At 48.4% G+C, this 19,276-nt stretch overlaps 1 long non-coding RNA gene across 2 annotated transcripts in view; it reads left to right on the forward strand.

Annotated features, from left to right (window-relative positions):
• Nucleotides 1-692: 692 nt before the first annotated feature.
• Nucleotides 693-19,276, forward strand: part of LOC106891555 — a 32,492-nt gene continuing 13,908 nt past the window's right edge. The window contains exons 1-5 of one of the 2 annotated variants that reach the window (XR_001412712.1): nt 693-821; nt 11,933-12,114; nt 12,855-12,986; nt 13,165-13,299; nt 13,765-13,863. This is a non-coding gene — a long non-coding RNA (uncharacterized LOC106891555). The remainder of the gene's footprint in view (nt 822-11,932; nt 12,115-12,854; nt 12,987-13,164; nt 13,300-13,764; nt 13,864-19,276) is intronic. The other variant, XR_001412713.1, reaches the window with a different exon arrangement.

Here is a 19,276-nt window from a genome sequence, read left to right on the forward strand (position 1 = left end):
TCTGACATCTTGCCAGTTACCAGCACATTTCTGATCCTGGTGTCCTGGGGCCTTAGTTTTCCTGTCGAAATCTCTGCTCCTGACAATCTCGTGGTGGACTGTGCACATAGAAAATAAGGACACGCCAAGCTGAGGTGTGTACATTCATCTTCTGATCCACACTTGACCAAAGAAGGTTGGATCACAGCTTTGTTTTATCCTGCTGTGATGACAGAATCCAGATGTGAGGATCCTAAATCTTTAACTTTCCTGTTTTCCTCCTCTGTGAACTCCTTGAAGGAGGAAGGCTGTCCTTCTGGGTGCGTGGCTCCTGGTGCAGCAGGGCCCTGCACCTCTCTGGCTGCAGTAACGGAGTCATTGGGCTACAGGAGCACCTGTGCCAAGTTACAGTTCCAGATAACCAAAGAATTGTAGTTTGATTAGAGTTGGGAGGGACTTTAAAAATCGTCTCGTTCCACCCACTCTGCCATGGGCAGGGACACCTCCCAGGCTGCTCAAATCCCCAACAAAGATTGATGCTCTCTTGACAGCAAAACACAAGGGTCCAGAGAATGATAATGTATTGGAATAAACGATGGGGGACTTAAAACCCCATCTGCTGACATGCCATGAGACCTGTAGGTAAGCAAGCTCTGCTCCCTGGCCAGTGTTCCTGCTGCACCTCTGTGCTCCTGGTCTTAACTGTGGGTATTTTCCAGTTGGACATCTTCAACCCTGGAAGAGTTCTGCTGTGAAGGTACCGCTGCGATGCACACGAGTGTTCACAGAGACAGCCCAGCTCTTCCTGCGAATGGAGCGCGGCCAGTGCTTCTGGGCGGACTGTAAGTGCTTTAAGCCCTCATTAACTCTGCCCTGAGTAGAAATAGGGGTCTTTTTAGATAAGTAGTCTTCAGCCTCTGATCTCCTGGATGCTCTCTGGCCCCTCGCTGTGCAGCTGGCTGTGGAGAAGGCAGATGGTGCTCCACCGTGGTGCTGCACCTGTGAGAGGTCGGTGGCAAGGGCCAGCTCCTGATGCTGGTGGCTTTCGGCTGGGCTCTTGGATGCCTGGGGGGAGGGATGTGTTATCCACGGCAGCTGGAGCCTATTTCGGGCATTTATGGGGTTTTTTGTTGTTGTTGTACATTTAAATCACAGATACCACTTGATATAGAGTAAGTGGGATCCCTCCCTCTCTCTCCCCAAAGCCAGGAAGCAGTGCACCATTTGAAGGAGTGCAGTTGCCCTGGCCCCGAGCGCGGCTCATTTTGACAGTACTTTTGCTTTCCTTCTTTAAACTGGGGAATTCTGCATTCTGGTGATTTGTGTGACTAGATGTGTGACTTTGTCACATTAACAATCACAGCGTTTGTGTCCCCGTGCCACGGCAGGCATGCAGTTTGTGTTTGGCTTGGCTTGCCTGCGGACATCTTACAAATTTTCCATTTTGTGAAGAATAAGGACACTTTGTGCTCTCAAAACAACTTCCCTCGTTAGGCTTTGCAGTGCCTGCACGTCAGGAGCCTGCCCAGAGCTCGGACCTGCAGTGAAATGAGTGTCTCTGATGGTTCCTCACTCCTTGTGCCTGTGTATTTTCATAAGTCCCAAAATATCTAGCCAACAGTTTGTCCCGAAGCCGGTCAGTGAAGCCTTTTGGATGAGACTGATGGTCCTTGGGCACCTGCTGAGGATCTGGGTGGGAATGGTGGAACTCTGGAGAGGTGCTGGGAGGGTGGGTGAGCTGTTGCACGGCATTTTCCCAACACCAGATCATCTCCCTTCATCAACAAGGGAAAGATGGAGCAGCTGAAGTTTGGTCAACCATCACTACATTAGTCTTCTGCAGGTTGCTTGATACTGATTCCCTTTGAAATGGTGTTTTTAAAAGAAAAACGTAGAAATAGTTTTATGTGCTAGGTTCAACAGATGTTAAGAAAAATACTAATCCAGACCCACATCACAGAAATGCTCTTTAGCAGTTGGTGCAAGAGCTGCCTGTTGCTGTTGGGATGGCTGTGAGATGGACTAGATGATCTCCAAAGGTCCCTTCCAAGCCCTACAATTCTGTGTTGGGGTCAGGGTCGTGTTGTCAGTGGGGTTCATGGCATTGTTTGTGTTGGGATTCGGCCCTACAATGCTGTGTAAGCAGGGTCGTGTTGTCAGCAGGGTTCATGGCATTGTTTGTGTTGGGATTCACACTCCATGTCCTGAGATGTGTGTGTTTGTGCACCGTACAGTGCTCGGGCTCCCCTGTGTTTCAGTGTGTGTTAAGCAACTCTCCAACTTGCCTTATTTTCAAGTCTTTCCAAGTGACTGCCAGCTCTGAGCAGGCGTCTTGCTCTTGCTTGGACTTTTCCCCTGCTTTAGGTGGTTGAGAGAGAGCTTAGTTACTGGGGAGCTGCACAGAGCTCCGGCAACTCATTAATTAGCGATCAATAGGAACTGGCTGATTCTGCAATATTGCCAATACAAGTGTTCTGTTCTCTTTTGCGGAGTCAGGGCTTTTGGGAGTGCCCAGCAGTGATTGTGGTTACCCCCACGGAACGGGGCTGTGCTGACCCCCCCCCTCCCAACCACTGTGGAATCGTGTGTTGGAAAGGAGGTGGAGGTGGCACCCCCTGTGTGTCCCAGCCCAGGAGGACACCGGCAGGGATTGCCTTTCCTACTTGAATTTGGAGATGAGGAATGCAGGGAGGGGTCTGGGGAGATGGGCAGGGTCTGGCTGGGCTGGTGGGAGGCCCCCTCCTCTTGCCATTGCACCTCAGTGGGGCGTGTTGGTGCCTCTGCCAAGAAAATGAGTCTTTCTTTGGGTACTCTTTTGCTCCCTGAATAGATAGATGTATTAACTGTCCATTTCCAATGGGCTTTATCTCCGGGTGGGTGCTTTTGGCCGAAGCAATGACTGCCTGGGGGGGGAACACTGGTTTTGCACAAGCAGAATAACTCAGCTTTAAAATCCTGGGCTGGACGGGACAGCGAGAGCCAGCACTTCCTCCCCTAACACATTCAAAAGCAGTTTTAAATCGGATTAGGATTTTAACAAACACTTCATGGTTTGCTGTCAGCAGGGAGGATCAAAGCCCAGGGAGGACTCTTCAGCTGTTTGCTTTTCCTTTATGTAGAAACTTTACCGTGGCTCCCCTTAAAAAAAAAAAAAAAATCACTAAATACAATAAAAAAAAAACCTTCTCAGAAAAGAAAATTACTTGACCGCAGCCTAAAATAAAGTGCTCATTATCTGCTGATGTTTTTTTCACCATTTTCTGCTGTATTGAGTTCCCATTCAGAGGTGGTGCAGGGAACAGGGCTGTGTTCCCAGCTCCAGCTGAACTGATCCCGGGAGATCCTAAGACTGGACTATGTATATTATCAAATTAAGAGTAGTTTTTCTTCATGCCATTCAGTCAGGGGCTTATCCTGTTGGGGGAGGCTCAAGGTCCATGGCTATGATGCCCATATTTTGTTTGCAGGCTAATGCCTGTTTTCTCCTCCCCACGTGATGTGGTTGAGTTTAGAATGTGAACTAAATGCAGAATGATGGAAACATCAGTGGATGAAAACATCCACTGATGGATGTTTTGTAGGTGATGCTTTGCAGAAAATCATTAATTTGAAACGTTGGAATAGCAAAGAACATTTTCAGGCTTTTCAGGCATACCATATTGTGGAAAAGAGGCTCGGAACAGATGTACTCATAGTTTATTCCATTTATCATATTAAAAATAAAGAAAAGACAATTTCAGCTCATTTACTGCTTTATTAGTTCAAATAAACAGCTTTTCTAATCAATGTGTATGGCAAACACAATGCTTTCATAATTGGCTGTAGTGGTTCCAAACTTAATGAGACTGTCCTTGTTTATTGTCTGGTAACAAGTCAGAGAGTGGATACATTAGTCTAACCATACCCTTCTCCTATATTTTTTTTGGTGTAGGAAAGGAATGACATTTTAAAGCATTTGAGGGTTCTTTTTCCCCCTCATCCGTCGGAGAAAACGCAGCTAGAAATGAGAAGGGCTGTGCAGGAAATGTTCATGAAGGCAGGATCTAAACTACATCTAAGGGAGTCTTTTGCTCTTATTTATCTGGAGGTATTTATTGATTTTTTTTTTCCCCTTCCTTTCCAAAAATACTGATTTAATTTATGAAGTGATAGAAGAGGCTGGGAGAATAATTTTACCTATGAGAGTGCAGCATTGTCCAACTAATTGCCCAGGAAACAGAGAAAAGATCTGCTGATCTCCCCCTGCAGATGTTTCTCATCTGGAATACAGACCAATTCTAGCCATTTTTTTTTGATTACTGTTTATTTTGATGCTTTATTACACTGCCATTAGCAGGAAGGAAACAGCGCACAGAAATCCAGCAAGATGCTATTTGTACTTTGCTAACATTTATTCAGTAACAATTTGGAGTTTAACCCCTTTCTCCCCCTTCTCTTTCTACAGTTGTGAGCCCTCGCTTCCTCGGGAGCAATAAAACGTGCTGATGGGTGTATGGGCTGATATCCATCCTGGTTGGCATTCAACTGCCTGAAATTTTATAGATGCATTTAATGCTCATTTCCAGAGTGTAACTAATAAGGACCTGTTGGCTTTTTTTGCCACCTAGTGCTTCTGTCCCTGCATTACTGTGAGAGGTTGGTACGTGTGAGGAGTGAGGAACCATTTGCTGCAGCCTCCTCGGCCAGAGGCGCCTTTGGTTTGTCAGAGAAGTTTCCTTGCACGAGTGGAATAAGCTTAAACCTTCTGGTTTTTGCTCGAGAGCTACCGAGGGCTGGGGCAAACCTGGCATAGGCTGACTGGGGCGAAGCAGGCGTATATAGTACCTCTTCTTTTCGGAGTCATTGTGATTTAGATTTTAATTTTTTTAATGAAAAGTGCTGAACTTGCTGGTATTTTATGTGTTTGATAGGATGATAGGTGTTCCCACGGTCGACAGAGCTTTAGCACACAGAGCATTTTTGTCCCCTGGATTGGTAACCAGGGGTGCTCTGACACACCTAAGCTGTCATTCCATGTGATTAAAAATGTCCAGAAAATTAAATATAGGCAGAGCCAACAATTCCATGCTGCTTTATTTCTCCAGATTTCGGCTGTGGGTGTGTAAGGTGAGTGTGCCTGCATCTATCATGCACGCAGGCATTTGCACCCACTGATATACGTGTAATTTAAGGCAGTGCTGTGCTTGTATGGCTGTGGATGTGAACATGTAAGGTGAGTGTGCCTGCATCTATCATGCACGCAGGCATTTGCACCCACTGATATACGTGTAATTTAAGGCAGTGCTGTGCTTGTAGCTGAAAGTGGCAGAATCATGTCTGTATCTGAACAGGGTGGTTGTGAGAAACCCAGTCTGATGGGAGTTGTGTGTGTGTTCGTACCCAGGTGGGGTGGAAGCCCTCCTTCCCCCACGCAGGATCTGGCTTTGAGCAGACCCCGCGGTACAATGGAGCTGTTCTGCTCCAAAGGGGAGCAGGAAGGTGGGTGGATTAGGAAAAACTTTATATTGGTAATTTTTTTTCCACTGGGCCATGTCACATTCAAGTCCCACCGTTGCTTTACAGCTTACCAGGCTACTCACCCATCCCTCCCTGCGAGCAGAGGACCCGCTGTCCGTCCGTCTGTCCGTGGCTGTGGGTCCAAGGCAGGGCTCTGGTCGTGCTGGGAGGCTGCATGGGCCAGGGCTCTGTACGTGTTAGAGCAGCACCGACAGACTCCTGCAAGTGGGAAATATATTGCCTTTTGGTACCTGGCTGGGGCATCCAGACCTCCCAACATTTCATAATCCACAAATGGAAAAGTGGCACTTAAAATGAATTTATTCAGGTGGGAGCACTGTAAAACACGAAAATAAGGCTTTTGAATTGCTCCACATACGTTTGAGTGTCAATGAAAAGCTTTTTATTTGGTTTTAGAGCCAGACTTTCAGAAGCCAATGTGCCTTGTGGTCTGGAACCAAGCGTTAGGGGAGCAGATGGGAACGGGGCACGGCGCGGAGGGAAGGGGTTGCCAGTGGAGCTGCACGGTGGAAAGGCAAGAAAACCTTTGGGCATCTCACAGGAGAAAAGGGAGGGGGAGAGATGGGAGAGGCAGAACCCCAAACGGAGTTCCTTCGGGATTAGTATGTAAGTTTGAATTTGCATTCCATCATTTTTATTTTTTTTTTCACTTTTCTTCCTGATCTGAATGTGCATGCCATCATTTTATTTTTTTTTTCACTTTTCTTCCTGATGCTCTGTGCGGCCGGTGTGTGCCACGCAGTGGGGTCACCCAGGCTGCTGGGCTCCAGCAGCTTCTCAGCTCCCTTCAGCTGGAGAAGCTGCCTGTGCCCTGAAGACAAAGCAGCAGAGAACTGCAAACCAAGAGTGGAGAAGCAGGGAGAGCGAGCAGGCACTCCTGCTTATTTAACTTGACACTGTCCTTAAACATAAGGTCATTTTATAGCCTGCCCCAGGGCTGCCAGGCGGAGGAAGTTACCGAAACCAAGGGTGGAGAAGCAGGGAGAGCGAGCAGGCACGGTTTTCCTTTAACTGCTTATTTAACTTGACACTGTCCTTAAACATAAGGTCATTTTATAGCCTGCCCCAGGGCTGCCAGGCGGAGGAAGTTACCTTGCGAAGGAAGGAACTAGCCCATACTGTCTAAATATTGTCGATTGTGTACTGAATGGAGGCCATGCCTTGAGGAATCTCAATAGTAGCTCTTTGTGCCCCCGGCCGCCTCCTGCCAAAGTACTTTCCATAATTAGGCGTAAAATATATTTACATTCCTGTTGTCTTTGGTCCCGGACACACACCTGTATGTGTGCGTATGTACATGTATGAGGTGTGAGCATATATATCCCTGTGCATTTAGAATATACGCTCCTGCCCAGCGCTCGTGAGAACGGCGGCAGCAGCCGATGGAGGCAACGGGTGCTTTGAGACCAGCCGGGGTCGTGACTGAGAGAGGCAGGAGGAATCCATTGGATTCATCCCTCTGCCAAGCGAGAGTGTAATCCCCGTATAGAGAGATACTGTATTTTGTCTGAATTGGAAGGTCCGGACTCAATGCTCCCTTTTTAAATTCATTGACGTTAGCATGGAAACCAGAAAAATGGGCTTAAGTCAAGAATGCAATAACCTCGGTTAAAACTGCTCTCCACGGCAGACACTCATCCGCTTAGAGCCTTTCTGCTTGCGTGAAGATAAATGGTGGAGCAAAATACCGTGTATGGCTGTATCACTAGCATATTTATAATACAGCGGTTGATGTACAACAGCTTTTCCGTGCGTGTTTCTCCCCGTCCCTCCACGATAACTAGCAGCCAGACATTGATTAGTTCAGTTTGGGGAGGGGGGGAAAAAAAAAAGTGGTGCAGGACAACTGAATGCTTCAGCAAAGAGATTCCTGAAACGTGTCCAAGGAAGAACTGAGCGGTCACGTGGCGCTGGCTCCGTGCCTGCTTCCAGCTGCCGGGTTCCATGAGAAGACAGCCAAAATACATTAATTAGTCTTCTAACACAACTTTCCCGTGCAGGCAATGCTATAGCTTTCACAGCCAGGCCATCGGGACAGAAGAGCTGGTCTCTAGAATGCGTGAATGATGGCCGTGATGCAACCTCCATGTCATCATGTGTCCCTTTCCTGAGGCTCCGGGGAGCCTACCTTGGTGGTGGGGTCATGCTGGGGAGACAGGGACAGGGGAGGCAGCCTGGTCCACAGTTGGGCTTTCCCAAAGCTCAGCGTGGCTCCAGACCTAGGGCTGTTTCCAACCTTCCTCTGTATGAAGTCTCCTCACGCAGATCTTGCTAACACTGATTTGAGACAAATGCTCTCAGACGGCTCAATCTGCGTTCCTATCTGTATGGCAGTCAGAAGAGCCACTCAAATTTACAGGGTCATCTTCACCCCTGTTGCAAAACTACTTGTAATAATTCCGTAGACATTTGAGCACAGAAATCATGCCTCGGTCTAATTGTGAGTTTACTTTTTCTCTGGATGCTTTCTGAGCCTTCAGGCGCTTAATGGAAACACCAGTGCTCACACTTGGAGGGCAGGCCGGAAAGTTTGCGTGGGCTTGTGTGTGTGCCAGGGAGTCACTTTTTTGTCCGTCGGAAGCCTATTTCCATTATGCTTTTGTCAGACTTTGCCTCCGTTAAGGGGGATTTGGGCTTTCTGTGTCAAAGTGCTCTGCAAATGTTATCCAAGACCTTTACCTCCAGTGAATGCTGTGGTTTGCACCGGGAACACCTACAAGCCATTGACCGGGAGCGAGGAAGGCAGTGCCGGTGCTCTTGCCCTTTGAGGGAAATGGCTGATGATTTGTTTTTTTTAATTCTTTCCTCCCTCTACATTCATCGTTTCGGATGCGCGCTCATGCACACGCTCTCTTTAACAGCCTGTTTTTCCTCCAACCACTTCCAGCTCCAAAACCTCTCTGCATCTTCTCAGTGTAAATACATTTCAGCTGGCCCAGCGCGGGCTGGGGAGACAGTAGTGACCTTCAGCTGGGAGCAAAGCCTTTGAATTTGACCTAGTTTGCTGAAGAGTGGGTTTGGCGGTGGCAGGGCGGGCGCCGAGCTCTCTCCTCCCCTGCCCTCCCCTTGGTGCACGTCCTTGGGAAGCCCTGGGGCAGCGTGGGGGAGATGCCTCCTGTGCGTGGGAGAGCAGGGCTTAGAGAAGATGAAAACCTCAGGGCTGGAGGTTTGGGTGATGTTTGGGGAGCTAAGCTGCAGGCAGGCTGGCCACTGGGTTTCTCGGTAGTGCCAGCTTTTATGTTTGCAGCTTTAGATGTTTGGGCATGTCTTAAAAATTCTGCTGTAGGTTAGTAAAACAAAATGCCCTTCAAAACATACTGGGTTTTCATTTGACTATGTAAAATTTTTCTCTTTGGTGGATTTACTCAAGCCTCCTTGTGTGAAGGCAGCTGCTGCCAGAGGAACCAGGCTGCTGTGGCGCTTCCCAGCACTGCTTGGTGGCACCCAGAAGAGCTGTGGTTGCTTGGCCAGATCTTGCTTGTCCTCTCCAAGATCTCCTGGGCAGGACTTGCTTTGCGTGGGTGTTGGTAACTCGTGGCACCACAGAGGGCCTGGCCTCTCTTTTGAACACTTTAAGAGGACAATCCTGAGCACAGAGGGGCTGTCACCCCCTGAATCTCATTCTCCTTCGAGAGAGTGTGTGTGTGTATAAATATATAACTTAAATTGATTCTATTGAATTTGCTGAGTTGCAATTACAATTCCTTTATCCACGACTTCTGAGACGTAGAACTGTGTGTCTGCGTGGCTTTGGACAAGTTATTTTCCCTCTGTAGATTGGAAGTTTGGTCCCACTGACATTGGTCAGGACAGTAACTTCCAAAAGGCTGTGTGGGGACCCACCAGAACTCATCTGTCGGTGCTGCAGTTGGTGCAATAGTTTGGTTTCTATCTATGTAAGAAGTCGGCCAGTTATCGACTGAAATACGAGTGACTTTGCCGTGGTTTGTGCAGGGTTTCAGTCCGTTGGCTCAAACCCACATCTCTGAGCAGAGGGAGCGGGTCTGCCCCGAAATTACCGGCTGCACGTTAAGCGCTTTGAGAAACTCCATCAGGAGGTTCCACCCGGGTGCGAGTGTGTCTGTGGCTGTGTACACACACTTCACCAGGAAGGGATGGCCAGATTTTCCCTCCAGAGACCTGCTTTGGCTTAAATTGCAGAGCAGAGGGTCTGAGCTCTGAGCACAACCAACAGATGCCTGACAGGTCAGACAAAATCAAGAGAAATAATTTGAACATGGATATTTTAGTGGGTTTTTTTTTTAAAGACCAAGCAGGGAAGAGTGTGTTAAACGGAGATAATTCAATAAATGCGCAGTAGAATCATAATAGCTCTTTAAACTTTGCTATTTTCTGCAGTACTGGTTTCTCAGGAACACTGTAGGGTTCCCCTCTGGAAATATATTTGTCTTTTGTTAAGGGACATGTGTCTTTAAAATAAAGCTCTCTCCTTATTTTGAGTTTAAAGTGCAAAATTCCCAGGTTGGAAGCAAGTTAAAATTTTCTGTTCCAGCTGCATCTGCATTCAGTCTCAGGAGCAGATACTTGGCTGTAATTTATATATATTAAAAAAAAAAAAAAGTAAGTAATTGGTATTGCAGGTAAAAAGGAACAACTGAGGAAAAACATTCTTTCAAAAGCCCCTCAAGCAGTTTTCAGGATAATTTGCACTTATTTCCGAATAACTCCTACCACTGGTCAGCCTTTAAAAATAACAAAACCCAAACCAACCCCACATCCCTGCTGATAAACACCGTGGACTTGCTTACAGCTTATCTAATGCCTGAACATCTGTTTCTCCCTTGCCGAGAGGTTCTCTTGCGATGAGTTAATGCAATTCCCTACACAAAGGTTAAATAAAGTTGAGAGGCTCCGGCCGGTGGCGTCGTGCCACGGGGGCCTGCGATGCAAAAACAGCTTCACTGCAGAAATGTCCAAGTCTAATTCAGAAAGAAAACTTGGGAAGGGAAAAGAATGTTGCCCAGCCTAAGCCCTGAGCTGTGCAGTTGGAGGGGAAGACATTGTAATATGGAAAGTGTGATGGGAGCAATGGGCTTTGGTGGGTGGGAAGAGCTGGAGGTGAGCTCTGCATCCTCTTCCTTCTGCTGGTTACTCTGCTTTCCCGTGGGCTGTGCCCTTGGATGGGCACACTGGGAGTTGATAGTAGTGGTGGTGATGGAGACTGTGACTTCGGCTTCTAAACCATGAAGGGAGACTCCTTGATGCTGGGAGAAATAGAGTGTCATTTCCATTCAAACATGAGAAGTAACTTCTTTGGGGTGAGGGTGGCAGAGCCCTGGAAGAGGCTGCCCAGGGAGGGTGTGGAGTCCCCTTTTCTGGAGATCTTCAAGCCCCTTCTGGGTGATGTGCTCTGGGCAACCCTGCTTTAGCAGGGGAGTTGGACTAGAGGATCTCTAGAGGTCCCTTCCAACTCTGACAACTCCATGACAGTTTGGTGGAATATCACCTGCTTGCTGGCAGAGTTATTTTGAAGGTGGGATTTGGTGTTTTTTTAAGAGAAAAAACCTCCTTGTAACTTTGATCACGATGGATTACACAGGCTGCCTGATCCAGGAAATATCAAATGTATATAATCCTGTAGCACTGACTCAATGTTTAAGTAGCTGTAAACGCAGAATAATATGGTTGCCTGTAATCCTTTCTTTGGTCTCTCTGTCTCTCCCCAACAGACAGATCCAATAATACCCAGTGGCAGTTCCACAGCACGTGGCCCAGATGCTATCTGCCGTGGCAAGTAGTTAGCATCATGTTTGAGCCATCCCTTTTCAGAAGGATAAACCTCCTGCTTGTGTGTTGGAGTGGGCTTCTCACAAGAAGAGCCAGCCCATCCCCATCCTGCCTGGATGCTGGGGACTGGGGTTTCTGTAAGAGAACCCCCCCGGTGACCCTTGGGGCTCAGTTTGGTGTTTGGGGAGCAGGGAGGGACTGGCTGGTGGCAAGGACATCCAGGGCAGCTTGTGGTGGCATTTCAGTGTCAAAAATCTCAAATGCTGGGAGTTGGGACATATCTCCTCATCAGAGGGCTGGGTTATAATTCAAGGGTTAGAGTTCATAATACTTAAACCTGCAATAAGTTTCATTTTACTTACATTAGTTCATTATTATTATCATTTAATTAGGTTTTGGGGTTTTTTTGGCTTGTTTATTTTCAGCTGTTCTGCACTAACCAGTGTGGTGAGAAATCTTTTTAAAACTTAAATTAAGATTTTGCCCACACCATAGTATCCCCACTTTCTGCACTTTAAGAACATCTCCATCCCCTGAGATTCAAAATTATGAGATTTGGTTAACCAGGATTTGGTTAAATGCAAGTGACACAGATTTGACACAGAAGAACCAGTGAATAGAGTTAAGGATACAGTAAATCTTGCATCTAGCAACTACTTCAAAATAGCTGCGTGTCCTCTCTCTTTAGAATGATTGTGTTATCTGTTGAAGACCAGCTCTTGCAACAGGACAGGTTTGGGCCAGGCAGCTGCCTTTGACCAGCAGTTTTGGATGCAGAGAGGCCAAATTAAACCCCCCAGGTTGGAGGCAGATACTCAGGAGAAGGGACAGGACCAGAGGATGGGCTGCTCGTTCCTTCTTCTTCCCAGGGTAGGTGGCCTCTTCTGGCACTTTCTTCCTAAATCTTGGGTCTCGGGAGTATGAGATGGGGATGGCATTTGGGATGAAGGACTTCCCAGAGTGACTTCTCTCCTTCATTCCCATCTCTTTCCCCTTGGGCTTTGCCCACCTGTGGTGCCATGGGAGGATTGGTATATTGGAGGTTGGGTAGAATCACACCAGGTTGTACAGCCCAGAAATCAGCACATTTGGCAGGAATAAGGGCTGCTGCCAGTGTCTGCTGGCGTGTCCCCCATGAGCTGCTGACAAACACCGTGTCCACACTTTTACTTTTCTCTCCTTTCCTTCCCGTTGGGGCTTTCGGCTCCTCCAGCTCCGCATCCTGCGCGGCTGCACTTCACTCACAGCAGCAGGAGCATCAAAGAGGAGATGCTGAATAAAAATGCTGCTTTACGACATGTCTTCAAAGCGCCTTTTTAAAAGTTCAAAGGACATGAGGAAAGGAGGGGGTGAAAATCAAAGGAAGATTGGGGGGAGGGAAATTGAAGCCTCAGAGGAACTGGATGGCATGTTTTCTGTAACGCTTTCAATGCCAAAATCACCAGGGTTCCAGCACTGGCTCTTCTCTTTCCCTCAGGCTCCTCCTTTACTTGCACTGGTTTCAGTGCAACTCGGCAGCTTCCAGGAGCTTCTGCCCCTCACACAGGTATGGGGCACCCACAGTTTCATTTTCTGTGATGAATTTAATGTTCCCGTTCTGGTGTCTCCAGGCCAAGGGGGAGATGTTTGTTCTGTACTGGTTGGGAAGTCCTGGGGCTGGCAGAAGAGCTGCTCTCCCTTGGGAAGGGACATCAAGGAGACATGATGGCCAAGTGTGTGTGTGTCTACTGCTCCATCAACAGGTTTGAGATGATTTCTTCTTTTCTTCTCCCAGTGCCTGCCGCTGACAAGCTGCAGTTCCTGGGCAAGGAGTTGAATTGCCATTGGAAACCTCCTGGGGAACTGGGCTCACCTTTAATGAAAAGCTTTTTTTTTTCCTTTTTGTTCCAGAAATGCATCTTTTACTGTCTTCTACTGCAGGGCCAAATGATTCAGTCCACGTTTGGGAGATTTTCATTACTGGAAAGGGACCTTTCCTCCTGAACTGAGATTGTGAGTCTAACTCGAAGCAAGAAAAGAGAAGCAAAGCCCACACCTCTGTATGAACCCCCTCAGGTACCACTTAGGGTCTCTGTTTTACTTAGAAAGAGAGGGAGTAAACCCAAATAAATGACATATATACTTCTTAATATTCGATTAGCTCTCATAGTTGGATCATTTTCCTGTTTCTCTCTGCCTGTTTTTAAACATTACAGTAAAAAAGTGACATAAGAGGCAAGGGAAAGAAGTCGGGCTATTTTTGACCCAGGATCAAGTCCTCTTTACTGATGGGCATGTACCCACTGAGGTGACCTGGAACCACTTCACTGCTCTGGGGAGCACAGAGGGGCCCAGGGCTGAAGCTAAAAGGGGAAAAAATAATTATATGGGAAAAGAAAGTGGGTATCAGTGAAAGGCTCGTGCTCAAAGGAGCTGGGAGAGTTTCCTCAGGGCTCCTTGAGCTGCAGAGGAGCAGCCTGTAGATCCGTTTGTTTTTAACCAGGTTTAAACCACCAGCCAACAAATGTGTTTCCTGCGTAGGGGTGATGGTGTTTCCTCATCCGACTGCTTTTCCAGAGTTCACAGACTCCACACACGCCTGTTGTTCCTGCAGCAACGCTCAATCCTCATCCCCCCCAGGTAAGCTCGCCTCAACAAAGTGCTTTTCCCACAGATGCTTTCCAGAGTTAAGTCGGAAAACTGTTGCTGGGCACCCTTCTCATTAATTCCTTCTCCCATTTTTTAATATACTGAACTGTGCACCTTGTGCTGTGCTCTCTGGTTTAGGCAGGCATCCAAAAACAGTCAGCAGCGGCGTGTATGTGGGAGATATAATTCAGTGTGTGCTGTACTGTTGGGGAGGTCTCGGGCTGCGGTGCGTGGGTGGTGGTCTGGAGAACAACTAGGGCAAAGAAACAAATTAAAGTACTTGTCTTTCACCCAGAAGAGGTCCCGGTTTCACTAAATATCACTGGAAAGGGTGCCTCAAGGTGAAATTCAGTAAGTGTTTAATATGTCTCATCAAAAAGATAGTTTATAGTTTTATTCCTTGGTAACTATAATGGGGAATTTAAGGCATGTGCAGTAACTAATCAGATTGGAACTTGCCTTAGAGACTGGGGCTGGGACCCGTAAGGTTTGTTTACAAGAGGGGATTTGCATCTGAGTGAGATCCGTTAATATAAGCTCTTTATATCAATTGGTATGAAGCAGGCACGTCTCAGTGAACTGTTGCCTTTATTTCCCTCGCAGCCGTCGAGGGCACGTGGGAGGATTTCCTTCCCAAGAGCACTGTCAGCAGTGGGGACATTGGCACAAAGTCACCTCTTGAGCCGTGCCAGGGCTGGGCACGGTGGGACCGTCCTGGTGGTGCCTGGTGGGCAGCGTGGGGGAAGGAGCCCCATGTGCTTACATATCACACAATCCCATGGGGTTGGAAGGGACCTCTGGAGATCATCTAGTCCAACCCCCTGCCAGAGCAGGTCCACCCAGAGCAGGTCCTACAGGAATGTATCCAGGTGGGGTTTGAATGTCTCCAGAGAAGGAGACTCCACCACCTCTCTGGGCAGCCTCTGCCAGGGCTCTGCCATTCTCAACGTAAAGAAGTTCTCCTCATGTTTAGATGGAACTTCTTATACTCGTGTTTGTGCCCATTTCCTCTTTTCCTATCCTTGGGCACCACTGAAAGAAGACCGGCCCCATCCTCTTGACACCCACCCTTTAAGTATTTATAGGTGTTGATCAGAAACCAACCCAACGGATTCTCTCTTGGCATCCCATAATAGCACGCACGTTAGAGGATGTGACGGCATATAGGAGGTTATTAATGGCTTCCCACGGGAACCGGGAGCCTTGTGATTTCCATCCACCTCACCCAGGGTCCAGAAATAGGAAGGGGCTCCCCACGTGAGCTCCCCACGTCTTGCTCAACCAGGGGGCTACCAACAGCGACGTGGGCTGCGGTGGGAAAGGCTCCTGGTGCTGGGACGTGTTTTCCCTGCTGGGGGATGGAGGGGGGAAAGGGGTGAGTCAGCAGAGCTGCAGACGTCTGTCCGTGATGTCAGTGCTTCCTCCTGGCTCCCTGACATGCAGCTCTGCTCCTCTCCCCTCGCAGACCCTGGGCCTTGGGGTGGTAGGACAGAGCCGTTTGCTCTCGGGGCAGTAACGAAGACTTGGTGCTCGATGGCAGCACCAGGGTGGGGCTTTCAGAAATGGGAAGGTGGATGAGATGTTAATTGAATAGAGTTAAAGTGGTTGGTTCATGCTCTAGAGTGTCCCTCAGAGCGAGGGGAGAGACTCGCCAGCAGCCTGAACAAACAGGTTCTGACCCTTCAGAGTCATTTGAACCCTGCTTTGAAGAGAGGCAAAGGGACAACATCCAACACACGTCACGCGTCCCCTCTGCGGGAACGGACACAATCATTTCGAATAAGGGAATTTCTTGGCTCTGACGTGTGGGGTTTTCATGCTTTTCTGAGCTTACAAAGCCCACGAAAATCAGGGGCTGTTCTGGGGTCACCTCTAGCATCCCTGTCCCTCAGCCCGGAGCAGACTCGTGCCCCTTGGCAGAGCTTGCTGCGCGAGTCGCAGGCTGCGAGGGGAAAATAAAGCTTCCATATAAGCAAACAAAACAAGACTTTGTCCTCAGAGCTCAGCAAGGACAAACTGTCCCCAAATGCCAACCTCGGTACCTCGTAAATCATTCTGGCTTGTTCCAGTTTGGGGCGTGTCGAGCTTAATGGGTTTGGGACACTTCATAGTGGTTGGGTTGGGTGAGAGAGGAGAAAGATGCCTCTGTGGGGCAGAGGCTTTGGGGCTGCTCTCGGGCTGGGGCTGTGTGCTGGGGTGGCAGCGTGGGCTGATGTTCCCACTGCCACTTGTCTGCACCCCCAAGGGCAAATTCTCATATATTGCAGAAAATCATATGGCTGCACCCCACAGCATGGGGGTGTGCAGGGGGGCATGGCCATGCCCTGTGGTGCCTTGGCTACCGCTTGCCCCGGTGTTGCTGCAGCGATGCTTTCACCAACGGAGGTGAAAGGGAGGACAGGGAACTACTGGAGAGAGTCCAGAGGAGGTTATGAAGATGATGATGGACTGGGCCATCTCTCTGACGAGGAAAGGCTGAGAGCCCTGTGGCTGTTCAGCTGGAGAAGAGCAGACTGAGAGGGCATCCCATCGATGCTGAGCAATAGCTAAAGGGTGAGGGCAAGAGAATGGGGCCAGACTCTTCTCGGTGGTGCATGGGGACAGGAGAAGGGGCAATGGGCACAAACCGGGCAATGGGCACAAACTAGGACATGGGAAATTCCATCTCAACATGAGAGAGGAACAACTTCTTTGCTGTGAGGGTGGCAGAGCCCTGGAACAGGCTCCCCAGCTGTCCAGCCTGCTCTCGGTGGACCTGCTCTGGCAGGGGGTTGGACTGGGTGATCTCTCATGTGGCCCTGTCCAGCCTGCTCTGGGTGGACCTGCTCTGGCAGGGGGTTGGACTGGGTGATCTCCAGAGGTCCCTTCCAACCCTGACCATTCTGTGACTCTGGGTTCCCACCTGTTGACACTGCTCTTCGTTTGGAAGCTCCTCCCAGTGCCACATCCCAAAGCTGTGGTGAGCTCGGTGGGTGCTGGTCCCCGGGGGGTGCTGCCATGGGGCACGCACTGGTGATGGCACCAGGGGAAACGCATCCCAGTGGGCAGCGCCTCTCCCAGCCCCACATTTCCCTCACCCAGCTCTTTGGGGTGACAGTCACAGCCAGTGGTGATGGTGGTGTACCTACGAGAAGCGCTGAGGTTGCTGGTATTTCCTTCCAGTTTGCTGGGAGAGTGTGTATAACTCCATGAAGCAGAGATTTTAAATGTTTTGGAGCTTTTTCCCTTTTCCCTGCCTGAAAATCCATGGCTGTTGGTGTAAATTCCCGAGTGCCCCCCGTTGCAGGTGGGCTGCAGCGTGGCCTCTGCCTCAGGTCTGTGTGGGGGTTTTATTTCATTTCATTTTGGTTTTGTGAGCGTTGCTAAGAGATGGTTCCCCACGGAAGCTGCTAGACCTACCCAGATGCAAAAGTGGTGTAAGAGGGAGGGGAGACTCCCCGAAACCCAGACGGGAAGTGACAGTCTGTTTGGGAATCCTCAGCCACTTTTACACAGGCACTTGCAAGAAAAGCAGTGCTGTGCACGGGGAATCACCGGTTCTTGGTGAGGATGACGGAGCCCAGCCCCTCCCGGCACGGCCGCCTATTTGAAATATCCTTTCGTAATGAAACTGTTTTTCTGTGCTTTTCTTAGGCTGCAAATGGTTATGCAAATTCCTAAATATTTTCCTACTTCCTTTTTTCAGATGTCTAACATTATGTATTATTTTCTGATACTTGCCTAACCCGGGAAATCTGTTTTCCATCTCATTTCAGCCAAGGTTTTCTTTTTAACCAGTCCTTCCCAGTATTTTCCTTTAACACTTTTGGTTTGCTGAGTGAACTTTGCAATGTGAGGATAAATGAAAGTGAAAATGTATTGCTTGTCACATACTTGCTGTTTAGAGAGGTTTTTTTTTTCCCCTTCTGGATTTGAAGAGAGAGATATAAATCATTGATTTAAAAACAGGGTAATTTAACAAGATTATAGGAGAGAGAAAATCCACTTCCTACCCAAAGTAACAGTCTCTTAGCTTTCTCCACCTACACAAGCCATATGCATCCTCTGAGCTGCCTCAGATCCTCTTTTGTGTTTTTCTGGCAAGACTGTGGTATAATAATTAAAGTCCATATGCAAAGCTTTCTCTGTGGAGCCCACGGTGGGTCTTTTAATTACTTTGTAATTGGTCGGAGAGTCACCATCCCTCAGCCCCAGCCTGCTCTGCTGGGTTTGAAAAGTCCCAGACCTGAAGGGATATTGAAAGCTCAAAATCCTGGGTTGGGGGGATGTGTTTCAAGGGCTGCCTTTTCTTCCCATCTCCCTCTTTTTTTAACAAATATGAGCGAACTGGGCTTTGCTTTTCTTTGCTGGGAGTGAAGCTCTGGGATGGGAAGAGCAGTGGGATGCTGAGCTGTGTCAGTGCAGGGGGGCAGTGGGATGCTGTACCCAAAGGGCTCTGTACCAGTGCAGAGGGATGGTGAAGGGACCACTCATCCTGGCTAGAATTGCTGGTTTCCAGTTTTGGGGAGCCTTTGTGCTGACCCCGGCATCCCAGAGCTCCTCACTCAGAGCACTTGAAGACCTAAAACTCAGGCATCGTTTGGGCTTGGTCACATCATCCAAATGGATTTTGTCCTTGCAGGGACAGTCCCCCTTCTCCTGGGGGGTGAAGTGGTGATAACCCCCCGGTGTTCCGCAGCACAGGATGCAGGGGCTGTGCGAGTGATGGTTCTGGGGGCCAAATACTGAGAGTTTTAGGAACAGGCAGAGTAATAATTGTCAGCAACACTACCGTGTCTGAGGAGATATTGCATGAGAGACCATCAAACTAATATATATCCAGTTCTTGTTATTCCCATTCTTGTTGGGAGTCAGGGCTCTCACCAGGCACGGGGGGCTAGAATCAATAATTTTTAATAAACGTAGCAAACCTCACAGCATCATTTGATTCTGGGAGCTGGAATTCAAAAAACCCGGTTATTTTGAAACAAACACGGGCATCACTTTGGTTGTCAGCTCAGCAGTAACATGTCACAGAGAAAATTGTCTTGGAGCCTGCCTAACTCCAAGTGGCAGGACAGGGATCCAGTAATGAATTTTCAATGAAACATTTTTCTAATTATAGCAAATTATTTTTACAAACATTTTCCTGGGAAGAAAGTCTGAAACTAGAGCCAAAAAGGTGGAAGGCAGAGATGTAGACAGTGCCTAAAAAAAAATAAATTTAAAATGGACTGCATGCTAGGTTTTTTTTTTAATTTTCAGGCCAAATAGTTGTTCAAAATGTGGAGCAGCGTGCTGCCGAGCTCCTTCAACCACCGTGCTGAGTGCTGGAGCAGTGCTGCAGCTGGCCTTGTATGCCTGGCCTCGTACTCGTAAACTTCAAATTTATGGGTTCCAATTGAACTTTGTTCAAATATGACCA

Source organism: Calidris pugnax, unplaced genomic scaffold (genome assembly GCF_001431845.1).
Source record: "Calidris pugnax isolate Ruff unplaced genomic scaffold, ASM143184v1 scaffold27, whole genome shotgun sequence".
NCBI lineage: Eukaryota > Metazoa > Chordata > Aves > Charadriiformes > Scolopacidae > Calidris > Calidris pugnax.